General features: G+C 42.9%; 1 long non-coding RNA gene across 1 annotated transcript in view; it reads right to left on the bottom strand.

Moving 5' to 3' along the window:
- Positions 1-12,479, bottom strand: part of LOC132524214 (uncharacterized) — a 30,268-nt gene extending 17,789 nt beyond the window's left edge. The window contains exon 1 of the long non-coding RNA XR_009541823.1: positions 12,221-12,479. This is a non-coding gene — a long non-coding RNA (uncharacterized LOC132524214). The remainder of the gene's footprint in view (positions 1-12,220) is intronic.
- Between the last annotated feature and the right edge of the window lie 249 nt (positions 12,480-12,728).

Consider the following 12,728-nt stretch of genomic DNA (forward strand, 5'->3'; position numbering starts at 1 on the left):
CTGGGAACCACTGCTCACTAACCTGGAACATCCAGGAAGGCCTCCCAGAGGAGGTGATAACTTAGCTGAATGGTGTAGGGTAAGTAGGAGGTAGCTGAATGAAGGGAGGGAAGGGCATTCTAGTTCAAAGGCACAGCAAGTACAGACTCATGGACGTGTGCAACAGTATGATGTGTTTAGGAATCTGTTAAGTCCTTATGTGTGGCAGGCATAAATGTCATGTGTGAGTGACAGGAAATGAGGCTAAGGAGATTGGCAGGGTAGACCATGAAGGGCCTTGTGTGGTATGTTTAAATTTTTGAACTTCAGCCTGAAAACCATGAAGCAACTAAAGGATCTTAGGCCTGATGAGCTCTGCTTTCTTAGATAGATTCTGGAAGCAAAGGGAAGAGGGTGGATTGTGTAGACATAGATGAGCCAGTTAGTAAGCTATGAGAGTAGTGCAGGAGACAGAGTGAGAGCCAGTGGGATGCACAGGAGGGGCGTGCATGGGTTTAGGATGAGAGCAGGAAGGCCAGCTGACCTGGGGCAACCGTCCAAGGCAGGCTGCTCCTGAGGCCCTTGCATACATTTTGTTGGTCGTACTTACCCAGGGAATAAAATTGGCACTAAACTGCACTGTGTGTGATATTTCGAAATATTGAATTGCTTGGCTATAATCTCAAGTAAATTCCGGAAGTGTAATATTAGAAACATCTCTTTAACCCTTTATGGCATATTGGAAATTTTACCCTAGTTCAGCAAATCTGAGAAGTCAACAATTTCAAGACGCACCATCATTTACGTGTCACTAAGAAAGAAAAAGTGCTGCCAGTTAAACTGACACAGTGCTTATGTAACGCTTAGATTTTCAAAGAAATTTTAAAAGTCTCTTTTAGATTAAGATATAGATTAAAAAAAAAACAACCCCAGCCAGAAACAAAGAGCACCCTCAAAAGGTGGGGGACTATAGAGGGTTTGATGAAAAGAATACTTACAAGGGATATGGGCAGGGTTAGGGGAAGCCAGTAGGGAAGAGTGAAGCGGCCTGGGGCTGGTAGTGGTGGAAAGCAGGTACCAACCACTCCCAGGCCGCAAGGGGTGAAGGACAGATCCTGGAGAGGGCTGAGGCTCTAGCAGACAGCTGCCCCACAGGAGCTGGGGCCTTTGGTGAAGGAACGCAGCTATTACCAACACACAGCCCAGCAGGGAGGGAGCCAGGAGAGTAAATACTCAGAATTAGGAGTCAGTCCATAGAGGTCAGCCTCCCACGGGTAGGAAAGGGTGGAGAGTGCATCTGTGGGGTCAAATAGGGAATTTGCCAGAACAAAGTTTTGTTGTCTCATGTCCTCCTGTGCATACATAACAAAAAAAACTATCAGAGAGATAAATTGCTTAAAGTGTTCCTGGAACTTCCTACTCAGGGTCCTCAGTGGCTAATGTTTTCACACAGTCTCATCCTCTGTGCCAATAAGAGCACAAATCAAGATGCAGTGTTTCTGAGAACGGTGCCCCACTGTGGTCTCTGCATCCAAGCCGCCGATACCCTTTGTGCAAGGTTGATGCTGGGCCTTTAAAAATGTTTTTTTTAATTTAAATAACACGAAATTTACCATTTCATTTTCAGTACACATTTTTAAGTGTACGCTTCAGTGGCATTAAATACATTCACACTGTTTTGCCACTATCACCACCATCTGTCTCTAGAACTTTTCATCACCCCAAACTGAAAATCTCTTCCCATTTAACAGTAACTTCCCATGATGCTGGGGTTTTCCTGACCTTACCAGAAGGGGCCAAAAGAAGATTTTCAGATTGAATTTGTGCAAAGGTAGAAAATGCCAATGAAATGATGCCTGCTGCTTGGCTGACAGTGCTTATAACGTGTTACCAGTTGTCAGATGCATCTTAATTTCAGAGATAAAATGTGAAAAAATATGTTGCTTAGAATCAATGAAATATGATGAACCTCTCTAGAGTATTACTCACAACCAGTGTTCCATGAGTGGGTTTCAAGTGGGCCAAATACTGTTCTCCTCTGCCCTCAGGGACGCCAGGCAGCTGGAACCCCTAGCCTGGAAACTTGGCTGTGAGCAGCGTTATCCATTTACCCCCCTGTGCCCTAAAATATTATCATTTACTGTATGCAATATTATGTGAAAAAGGCTAGGAAGCACAGCTCTGGAAGGTTCCTATCTTTAGTCTGGCCAGATTTCTGATTTTATTTTTATGACAGTATCATCTGTGTGCATAAGAAGGCAGGGGATACTGATGGAAGAGCTGTTCAAATACGCTTGGATGAATGTAGCGGTAAAGCTCCCCTTCTAGAGGACGGAAGATGCACCCAAGACAATGAGGTCCTTTCCGTATTTTTGCTATGAAAAGCTTAAACAGAAATGACTTTAGGGTACTTATCAGAATGAAACCCCTTTCATACCCTTTCAACCAGCAATCCCATTTGCATTGGTTAAGATAGTTTGGGCTCTAAGTATTACAAACCCAAACTCAAGTGGCTGAAAGGAAAAATAACTTCTCTCACTTGACAAGAAGCCCAGAAGGAGGGAGGCTTCAGGGGTGGTTAATTCAGCAGCTAAACAGTGCATTAAGGATTTGGGTTTTTTCATCTTTCCCCTCTGCCATTCTCAGCTCCTTTGCCTCATTCTCAGACTAGGTCCTCTCATGGCTGTGTGAAGGCTACAGCAACTCTGGATGTGACCAGAGAATGTCCCTGAGCCCCTTGTTTTCTCAAAGGCCCAGCCACTTTCTGCTGTTTCCCATTGGGCAGAATCTAGTTGGATGCCCAGCCATTAACCAATGACTGCCAGTGGGAATGGGACCATGTGACTGGCCTGGACCAATCAGGACTTAATTCGGACTCAGGAGGAGTTGAGGTGGACCCTGATCCAAATCTATTCCGTTAGCAAAGAAAAGATGGGGGAGGGTGTGTCTCTTGGGTAGGCAAATGAAAGTGTCTGTTGAACCATTTTTAGGGAGCAGTCTTACAAAGCTGCAACTCCATGGTGAGTGTACACTTGTTGCAATATTATTTTTAAAGGCAAAAATTTAGAATTAACCAAAATGTCCATCAGTAGAGGACCTGATAAACTACGGTATCGGCGTACAATGGAACAGCTATTAGGAGAGAGTAAGGTAGATATGCATGCAATCAACATGGAGGGATCAATGAGATGTAGTTTTCAGCAAAGAAAATGTTATAGAACAATAAAGGGAATTGATTCTATTTTGATCCTTCTAGGTGCACTCATCTACATATACACTCAAAATAGGCATAGAGTTGGTATGTTCTGGTCTGAAGGGGATTAGAATGGGAGAGGTGGAGGTGGTGGAGAGAGGAACTTTCACTTAATAGGTTTTGATTTTTTAACTTTTTTAACACAATATAATGCTTTTGTGATTAAACATTAATTTGCCACGTGATAAGAAGGCAAATAGAATATGACCATGGCAATAGTATATTGCTAGTAATGAGATCATACTCTCCCACATCACAGCCACATGTATAAATAAATTAATCACTATTTTATTACTATCTTTTTTGAAGTCTCATGCCCACACTGGATGTACCTAATCTTTGGTAGTTTACAGTGTAGCCTCTTGAGCTGGGCTGTCCAACACAGTAGCAACTACTCACGTGTGGCTATTTAAATTTAGATTAACTAAAATGAAAGAAAATAAAAAATTCACTTCCTCAGTCACACTAGCCACATTTCAAGTGCTCAGCGGCCACACGTGGCCAGTGGCTGCCGTGTTGGACAGCTTGGGTTATAGAACATTTCAATCATCGCAGGAAGGTCCATCGGACTGTACCGCTCGAAGCCTGGCCGCTGGAGTTCAAGTGTAGGCTTAGCCTCTTAGTTCTGTGGCTCTGGGAACGTTCTTTAACATCCTTGTTCCTTAGCTTTCTAGTCATTAAAACAGGGCTAATAATAGTACTTACCTCACAGAACTGTTGAATAGATTAAAATTCTTAGCGCCTGGTATATGGTAAATCATCAATAAGGTTACGCATTCTTATGAGATTTGTTGTTAGGAACATTTCTACCCACAGTGATTGAGCACTTGCTGAGTGCTGGGCACTGTCCTCACACCATCATTTTATGGATAAAACTGTGGTTTGACAAGTGAAGTAAAGCTAGCCTGTCTATCCAGTAGAGGCAGGGCAGAGTCTGAGCCAGGTCACATACCAAAGCTTGTGCTCCTAGGTGTTTAATATGTAAATGACTTCTTTTTAGGGGGGTGGGGACGACTGAGTAGTTAACCCTGCCTCTGGCATCCTTGCCCCCCTCCTGCCCTCCTTCTCCCTTTCTGAACAAGAGCTGACTGATTCCAAAGGACTATAAGATTTTAGATTTGTGATTAGCTTTTTTATTCTTTCTACTTTTTTGATGGCGTAAGGCTTGGAGATGAGAGAACAGTGAAATTTATTAGCAGCTGAGTACCTATTTTCTGTGGTGTGTGAATATTCTGTTTCTTCTTGTGGGTTTTCCAAAAGTCAAACAGTTCTTTTAAAAGGAAACCACTTTGTGACCAAATTAAAGAAGGGGAGATCTTGTTAGAGGATGAAACAGGAAGAGACAATTATCTTCAAGAGCTCCTAATCAAAGTTTAAAATCATCATCTATGTCTGCTTGAAGGTTCAGTTACACATCCCTTGCTTGGGGATGGGAGGTCTATAGAAAAGAACGTGGATCATGCAGACATTTATTATGAAGACTCACGAGAAGCGGCTAGAGGTGTCGTTTTCACTTCATTTGGGAGGGGACTTGTGTCTGTCACAACTTCTTGGGCTGGACCTGGGTTCACCTTCATTGGTGAAAATGGCACCCTTAATTAGAGGACCTTTAGAATTGTTTTCCTGATTATGCTGCATGCTGTCAAAAAGATGTGTTCATCTCAATGGTGAGGATAAACCCCTGTAAGCAGCACAAAAAAGAACTAGTATCTGCAGATAAGGTCTTGCTTTTTATTTCATTTCTTAAGCTACAATTCCAGTTGGCTACTGTTTCCCTGTGAGTCAACATTTATATTGAAGTTATTACCATGAGCTGAAGTGCTATGGAAAATACGCCTTCAGTTTTTTCAGTCTTCCTAAGCTGTGTGTATGTGTGTGTGTGTGTGTGTGTGAGAGAGAGAGAGAGAGAGAGAAAGAGAGAGAGAGAGAGAGAGAGAGAGAGAGAGAGAGAGAGAGTGTGTGTGTGTGTGTGTGTGTGTGTGTTACGGGAGAGGAAAGACAACTAATGCAGTTTTGAAAGGCCATTGAGAATTGGTTTCTTAGGGTGTCATGATGTTGTCTGGGGATTAGAGAAAAGGAAGAAGATGGTTTAGCAAGACCAGCTCAGGCTGTTAAACCATCTGATGTTAACAGATTTATCTGTACCCTGTGAAAACTGAAAATTGAATTCAGTTCATCTTTCTAGCTTCCAAACAGTGAATTTGAAATTATCTGAGGCACTTCACTGTATAATGAATTGTAAATAATTTATCTTGAAAAACTGAATTTGAATAGAAAGGCAAGAAATAGTAGAAAACTTTTACTCTCTTATTTTATTTCTTCCTCCCCAATGCAAATCATGAGTTTTCTTTTTGTTTCTGAAATATGATTTATTGAAAACAAATTATAGCACAATGCCTAGAACATTGGCTACATTGGCTTTGATTCTAAGCTCCATGAGGGCGGGGCCATTTGTGCTTGATTTGTTGCTACATCCCAACACCTATCACTGTCCCTGGCCACTCCATAGAGATTTGAATGTGTGAATGAGTTTGTGCATCTTAACCTTATGTATGTGTGTGTTTTAGTATCTTGAGAGTTAACATAATTTCAATTTATCTTCACTGATGTGGGCTCCTTAGATGTTTGATATGATCATAGGTGAGATAACCACATCCTTCCATATATTTGCTTTCCAAGGTTTTCTTTTGTGGAATTAGTGAAAGCATACATTTCTCTTCCAACATTTCTTTTTAGGTTGACCCTGGATTCGGAAGTTTCCAGCCTGAAATGATTATAATCGAAAGAAGCTTTTCTCCTTATTCTTCTTGATGCCAACACACCCACTTCTCTCTTTTAAAACAATAGCATGACATCTTTGATTAATATTATGAAGCCCAGAGATCTTCAGACTGGGTCCTGCATATCCAGGGAGGTATATGAAGACTTTGTAGGGGTTACTTGGGAACTGAAATGTCAATGGAATCGATTCTGTGTCCTCAGCTTCCCTATTGATGATTTTCTGAAACTGACCTGCTCATCTGGGTTCTGGGTGATTTATCCTCTCCTATATCTCCTATTCCCAGCATCCTTCTCCCACTCTACAAAAGAAGGGCACTTTCTTTCTTTTTCCTTTACCCCAAATCTTACTGAAGTGCATTGCCTATGGTATAAAAACCTCTGAGGCATCAAACAAAAAAACAATTTCCTTTGACAACATATATTTATTGAATACCTACTATGTGCCGGGCACAGTTCTAGATGGAACAAACCAGTAAAGAGTCTTTCCTCATGGGGCTTCCATTCTAGCAGGAAGAGATGGCCAAGGAGCACAAAAGTGTCACCTGGGTTGCTTCCTTTAATCAAGGCCCTACAACTTTCTGCCTAACCTCATTGAAGAAATGGCTTCCAGAAAACGTTTGCTTCTTATGTTTAATAATTAATAATCAAAACTTATGTTTAGGGCTTCCCTGGTGGCACAGTGGTTGAGAGTCCACCTGCCGATGCAGGGGACATGGGTTTGTGCCCCGGTCCGGGAAGATCCCACATGCCGCGGAGCGGCTGGGGCCCATGAGCCGTGGCCGCTGAGCCTGCGTGTCCGGAGCCTGTGCTCCGCAACGGGAGAGGCCACAACAGTGAGAGGCCCGCGTACCGCAAACAAAAACAAAAACAAAAACAACTTATGTTTACATTAGTTTTGTACTCATAATAATTGTAATGAAGGCTCAATCTAGAAAAAATATTTAACACTTGGAAAGTCATGGACATGGGAAATTAAAACCAATTTAAATCACAATTCATATATGCATCTTAATTGCTGAGAAGTATGACAGGATAATCAATAAAAATGTAAAAAATTAAATCAGAAAAATTCTTTGGGGAAAGTGTTATTAATTACAGTTTCAAAAAGAACAGTATAAATATTCTAATTATTAAATAAGAGGTTGTTCATATATTTTTCAAATGGGTAATTTGTTGGTATCAAATTGCTATGACTTTTAAGTTTCATTGGATACATATAAAAGAGTAATGTCACACTTTAAAAAAACCTCAGTATTTCCAATGACCAGAAATTACATCCTTTGTAGTTACAAAGTTTAAATTGTTGTTTAAACTTATGAAAAATGTTAAGCATCTACTTAAATTTGTGCTTGGGGCACATAGTTTTTCAAAGTTCTTGAGGTGAAAGGGGGTCGGGGGGATATATAAATAAACTTGTGAAGACCAAACTATAGGTTATGTTTTTTGGAAAGGGAGCTGGAGGTGGAATGGCACAATATATACATGACAATATTGCCTGGTTGTAACTGATGCTTCGTAGAATCATACTAAAACTTTTCCTGGAGGGCTAGAAAAAAAACGTTCAGATCACTTACAAAATATTGACTTAATAATCACTGGTTTTAAGTGACCAACATATAAATATGAATATTTACATTTTACAGTCACTTTGGACTGTCAAGTCTAGAGGCCAGAAAGTGGTGATAACGTAATTAAGATACTGTTCTTGCTTGATGAACCACTCTGAGGCTATGATCCTAAAACAGTTCATACTCAGGCACTAGCATCGGTGGATGCAGGGTACCCTTCACAAGAAGCTTGCACAAACAAAGTTAAATTTCACAGAAACTTGCTGTAGGAACAGTGTGCTGGTTATGGACTGCCCCCTATGTTGTGCAACATGGTTGTCCTGTTATCCTTCATGCCTGGAACAAGTATTTATTGAGCACCTACTACGTGCCAGGCATTGTGCTAAGGGATAGTAATATACTGGTGAGTTAAGGGATGTGACCTGTCCTTGGCTGGGCTCAGTGTCAAATTCCTGGGGAGGATCCAGGGAGCTTTGCTGGGGAAAAGATAGGCAAGGAGAAACTTCCAGACTAGCATGAATGCCAGCATAGAGCTAGCATGCAGTAAATGTCAGTTGTTTTTAATTAGTAAAAAGTAATGCTGCTGCTATTGCTTACTAGTACTACTAGCATTAACTGTAACCCTCGTTACTGCCACCAATATTACTACCTAGGTCCTGTATATCTTACTTGTAAAAAGCTCTGTTGGAAAGAGCACCACCCTGAAGGCTTCCTTTTTCATGTGACAGGTGTTGTTTTAAACACTTTACAGACTTGCCTCATTTATTCCTTGAAACAACCTGATATTACATCCCTTTTACAGCTGAGGTAACTGAGGCACAGAGAAGTTGAATAACTCGCTCGAGGGCAGACAGGTATGAAAGAGTGGAACTAGGGTCTGACCCCAGGCAGTCTGCTCCATAATACTGACTCTTCTCTCTTAATCATAAAAGAATTAAACGTTAACATTTATGGAGCACTTAATGTGGACCAGGCCTTGTGCTAGCCACTTTACATAAATTATCTAATTTAATTTTCACAATAAAGTAACTCTGGTGTATTGTCTCCACATTATAAGGAAACGGAGGCATAAAGCAGTGGAGTAACTTGGCCAACCTTGCAAAGCTGGTAAATGGCAAAGCCATGATGGGGAGCCAGGATTCCAATCCAGAGCCCCCAAAGACCACTTTGTCAAGCTCCATTGCAGCTGGTCTCCATGGGTGCTTCTGTACCTGATGACATCACTTAAGGGCTCCTTCCTGAGAGCCTCCCTGACCACCTTTCATCCCCTTGCTTACCCACCATCAGAAGCTGTCACAGGGTCTTAACACACCATTTAAATAACTTCAAATGCCTCACCCTAGTGTCACTTTACTCAATGGATTGAAAGAGTGCCAAAGACTGCTCAGGGCAGGAGGCGCAGAATTCACCTGGAATCTGAATCTTACTAGCTGATATCACAAACCTCTGTATGTTGGTGTTTTCACATCGGTACATTTCAGGGTGGGGTCACCATTAAACCTCATGGTAAAATCTAAAGCTGGATCTTGCATCCACAAGGGTCATAATTTGACTGTGAAATGGTAAGAAATGGTGGCTTGTTTTACAAATGAGCGCTCAGAAGGAAATGGATGTGCCCCCCAAATAGCTGTCTCTTGGGTCAGGCTGCCTGAGTAGTGCACAGCACAGTTCAAGCAGAGATTCTGGCCAAAGAATCAGCCAGCTGGCGCTCAAGAGCAAAAAGACACACGAGTGCAGGCGTGCTTGTGTGCCGCAGGGGCTCCAAGCTCAGGGAGAGTCTCCCCATCAGCAAAGGATTTGTTTAGTTAATAGACGTTTACTGAAGACCTGTTATTCACTAGATGCTGTCAAGCACTGGTTCCACAAAGATAAGTAAGATGCAATTCTTGTCCTACAGAAACTCAGAACCTGATAGTAGAGAGAAATGTGTAATCAAATCCCTGGGCCATACTGTGGCAGATGGGTATTTATAAGGTTGGGATGGCAACAAGAGAGCAGTGATCATCTAGTTCCAGAAGTGAGGGTCCAGGAACACTTCCCAAAGATGGTTCTATAGACTGAATGTTTGTGTCCTCTCAAAATTCATATGTTGAAACCTAACCTTGGGGTATTAGGAGGTAGAGCCTTTGGGAGAAGATTAGGTCATGAGGGCAGAGCGACATGAATGTGACCGTGTGAGGGCACAGCACAAAGATGACTGTCTATAAACCATGAAGGTGGCTCTCTCTAGGCACTGAATCCGCCAGTACCTTAATCTTGGACTTCCCAGCCTCCAGAATTGTGAGAAATAAATGTCTGTCATTTATAAGCCACTCAGTCTATAGTATTCTGTTATAGCAGTCCAAACAGGCTAAGACAGATGGATACTCTAGATCTGGGTCTTGAAGGATGAATAGGAGCCCAAATGGAGAGAAAGGAGAAGGGCACTCCCGATAACACAACATGCAGAAATGCATGGAGTCACTGAACTGCATGGTGGGTTTGAGACCTCATGTAGCTGTTGTGCAATAGTATGGGCTTGTAAGTGTAGGAGACAGACGACAAGGCAAGAGAGACAGATACGGACCACACATCATGGGTGGCCTAATATTCAATGCCAGGATATTTGGACTTTATGCTGAAAGCCAAGAGGAGCCCCTGAAGGGCTATAGGCAGGAAGAGACATGGTGAGCATTTTGAAAAATAGCTCCTGCTGCAGAGAGAAGTATGATCTGGAATAGGTTTGTGGAATATTGAGCAAGGGGTACGGGCAGTAAGTCTGGAAGATGGTAGACGCAATAGGAAGTTATGGTAGTAGTAACTCTTTTTTAAAAAATTTATTTTATTGAAGTATATTTGATTTACAATGTTGTGCTAATTTCTGCTGTACAGAAAATGATTGTTATACATATATATACGTTGTTTTCCGTATTCTTTTCCATTATGGTTTATCACAGGATATTGAATAGAGTTCCCTGTGCTATATATACAGTCGGACCTTGTTGTTTATCCATTCTATGCATAATGGTTTGCAACTGCTAGTCCCGCATTCCCAATTCATCCCTCCCCCACGGCAACCACAAGTCTGTTCTCTCTGTGAGCCTGTTTCTGTTTCATAGATAAGTTCATTTGTGTCGTATTTTAGATTCCACATATAAGTGATATCATATGGTATTTGCCTTTCTCTGTCTGACTTACTTCACTTAGTATGACAATCTCTAGGTCCATCCGTGTTGCTGCCAATGGCATTATTTCATTCTTTTTTATGGCTGAGTAGCATTCCGTTGTATATATGTACCACATCTTCTTTATCCATTCATCTGTTGATGGACATTTAGGCTGCTTCCATGTCTTGGCTGTTGTAAATACTGCTGCAACGAACATTGGGGTGCATGTATCTTTCTGAATTAGAGTTTTCTCTGGATATATGCCCAACAGTGGGATCGCTGGATCATATGGCAACTCTAGTTTTAGTTTTTTTGAGGAACCTCCATACTATTTTCCACAGTGCTGCACCAATTTACATTTTCATATGGTAGTAACTCTTATGTGAAATTGCTCAAGAGACATTTAGGAGGTATGAGAAGCCAAACTTACTTTTGGCCTGAATGTGGAGAATAAAAGAAAAAAAATGAAGCTTAGGCTGACACTCAGATTTCTGGCTTGAGAAGTCTCTGGACTACCACTTTTGGAGGTGTTGGTGATGGCATAAAAGAGAAGGGAATTTGGAAGGATAGGTGGCAGAAATTCAATACAGAATGCTGGGATGAGGACCATTAGTTCTCTCCTAAGTCCAATCTTCTCTTCTTCTGGAGCAGTAGAGACTCTGATTTTTAGTTGAGCTAAATAATTACATTGTTCAGGTTTCTTTGTATCTAGGTATGGCCACGTGACTAAGTTCTTGCCAACAAGGATAAAACTGAAGTGTCATGTGGTAAATCTGGGAATCATCTTTGAAAGACAGCTGATACACACTTCTTACTCTCTTATTACTTTTTAAGAAATATTTATTTACTTCTCTCTAGTTGTGGCACCCTGTGGCATGTGGGATCTTAGTCCCCCGATCAGGGATCAAACACACATCCCCTGCATTACAAGGTGGATTTTAAGCCACTGGACCACCAGGTAAGTCCCTTACTCTCTTATTTTTGTTCCCTCCTCCATCCTGCTGCCTGAAACATGGGGACCAAAAGAGGATCTTGGGATAGCTCAGCCTGAGCTCAGATGAGCCTGGATCCCTGAGGACTCAGTGGAGAATGCCATAGCCGCCCCGGACTGCCTGCTTCTAGATTTCACTTACATGAAAAAGACGAAGCTTTTTACATTGTTTAGGCCGCTGTTAAGTTGATTGTGAGCCAAACCTAACTCTAATGAATTCACAACCAAGGGGGGAAGCGGGGGTGGGGTGGTGGTGGTGATGGTGGTGGTATGAACTGGGAGATTGGGATTGACATGTATACACTGATGTGTATAAAATAGATAACTAATAAGAACCTGCTGGCTTCCGGGAAGATGGCGGAAGAGTAAGACGCGGAGATCACCTTCCTCCCCACAGACACACCAGAAATACATCTACATGTGGAACAACTCCTACAGAACACCTACTGAACGCTGGCAGAAGACCTCAGACCTCCCAAAAGGCAAGAAACCCCCCACGTACCTGGTGCGCGAGGAGAGGGGATTGAGAACGCTGCTTAAAGGAGCTCCAGAGACGGGCGAGGGCCGCGGCTAAAAGCGCGGACCCCAGAGACAGGCATGAGACGCTAAGGCTGCTGCTGCCGCCACCAAGAAACCTGTGTGCGAGCACAGGTTACTATCCACACCCCCATTCCGGGGAGCCTGTGCAGCCTGCCACTGCCAGGGTCCCGGGATCCAGGGACAACCTCCTCGGGAGAACTCACGGCGCGCCTCAGGCTGGTGCGGCGTCACGCCAGCCTCTGCTGCCGCGGGCTCGCCCCGCCCTCCGTGCCCCTCCCGCCTCCGTGGCCTGAGTGAGACAGAGCCCGCCAATCAGCTGCTCCTTTGGCCCCGTCCTGTCTGAGCGGGGAACGGACGCCCTCCGGCGACCTGAACGCAGAGGCGGGGCCAAATCCAAAGCTGAGCCCCTGGGAGCTGTGAGAACAAAGAAGAGAAAGGGAAATCTCTCCCAGCAGCCTCAGGTGCAGCGG

The sequence above is a fragment of the Lagenorhynchus albirostris genome, chromosome 8 (assembly GCF_949774975.1).
Source record: "Lagenorhynchus albirostris chromosome 8, mLagAlb1.1, whole genome shotgun sequence".
NCBI lineage: Eukaryota > Metazoa > Chordata > Mammalia > Artiodactyla > Delphinidae > Lagenorhynchus > Lagenorhynchus albirostris.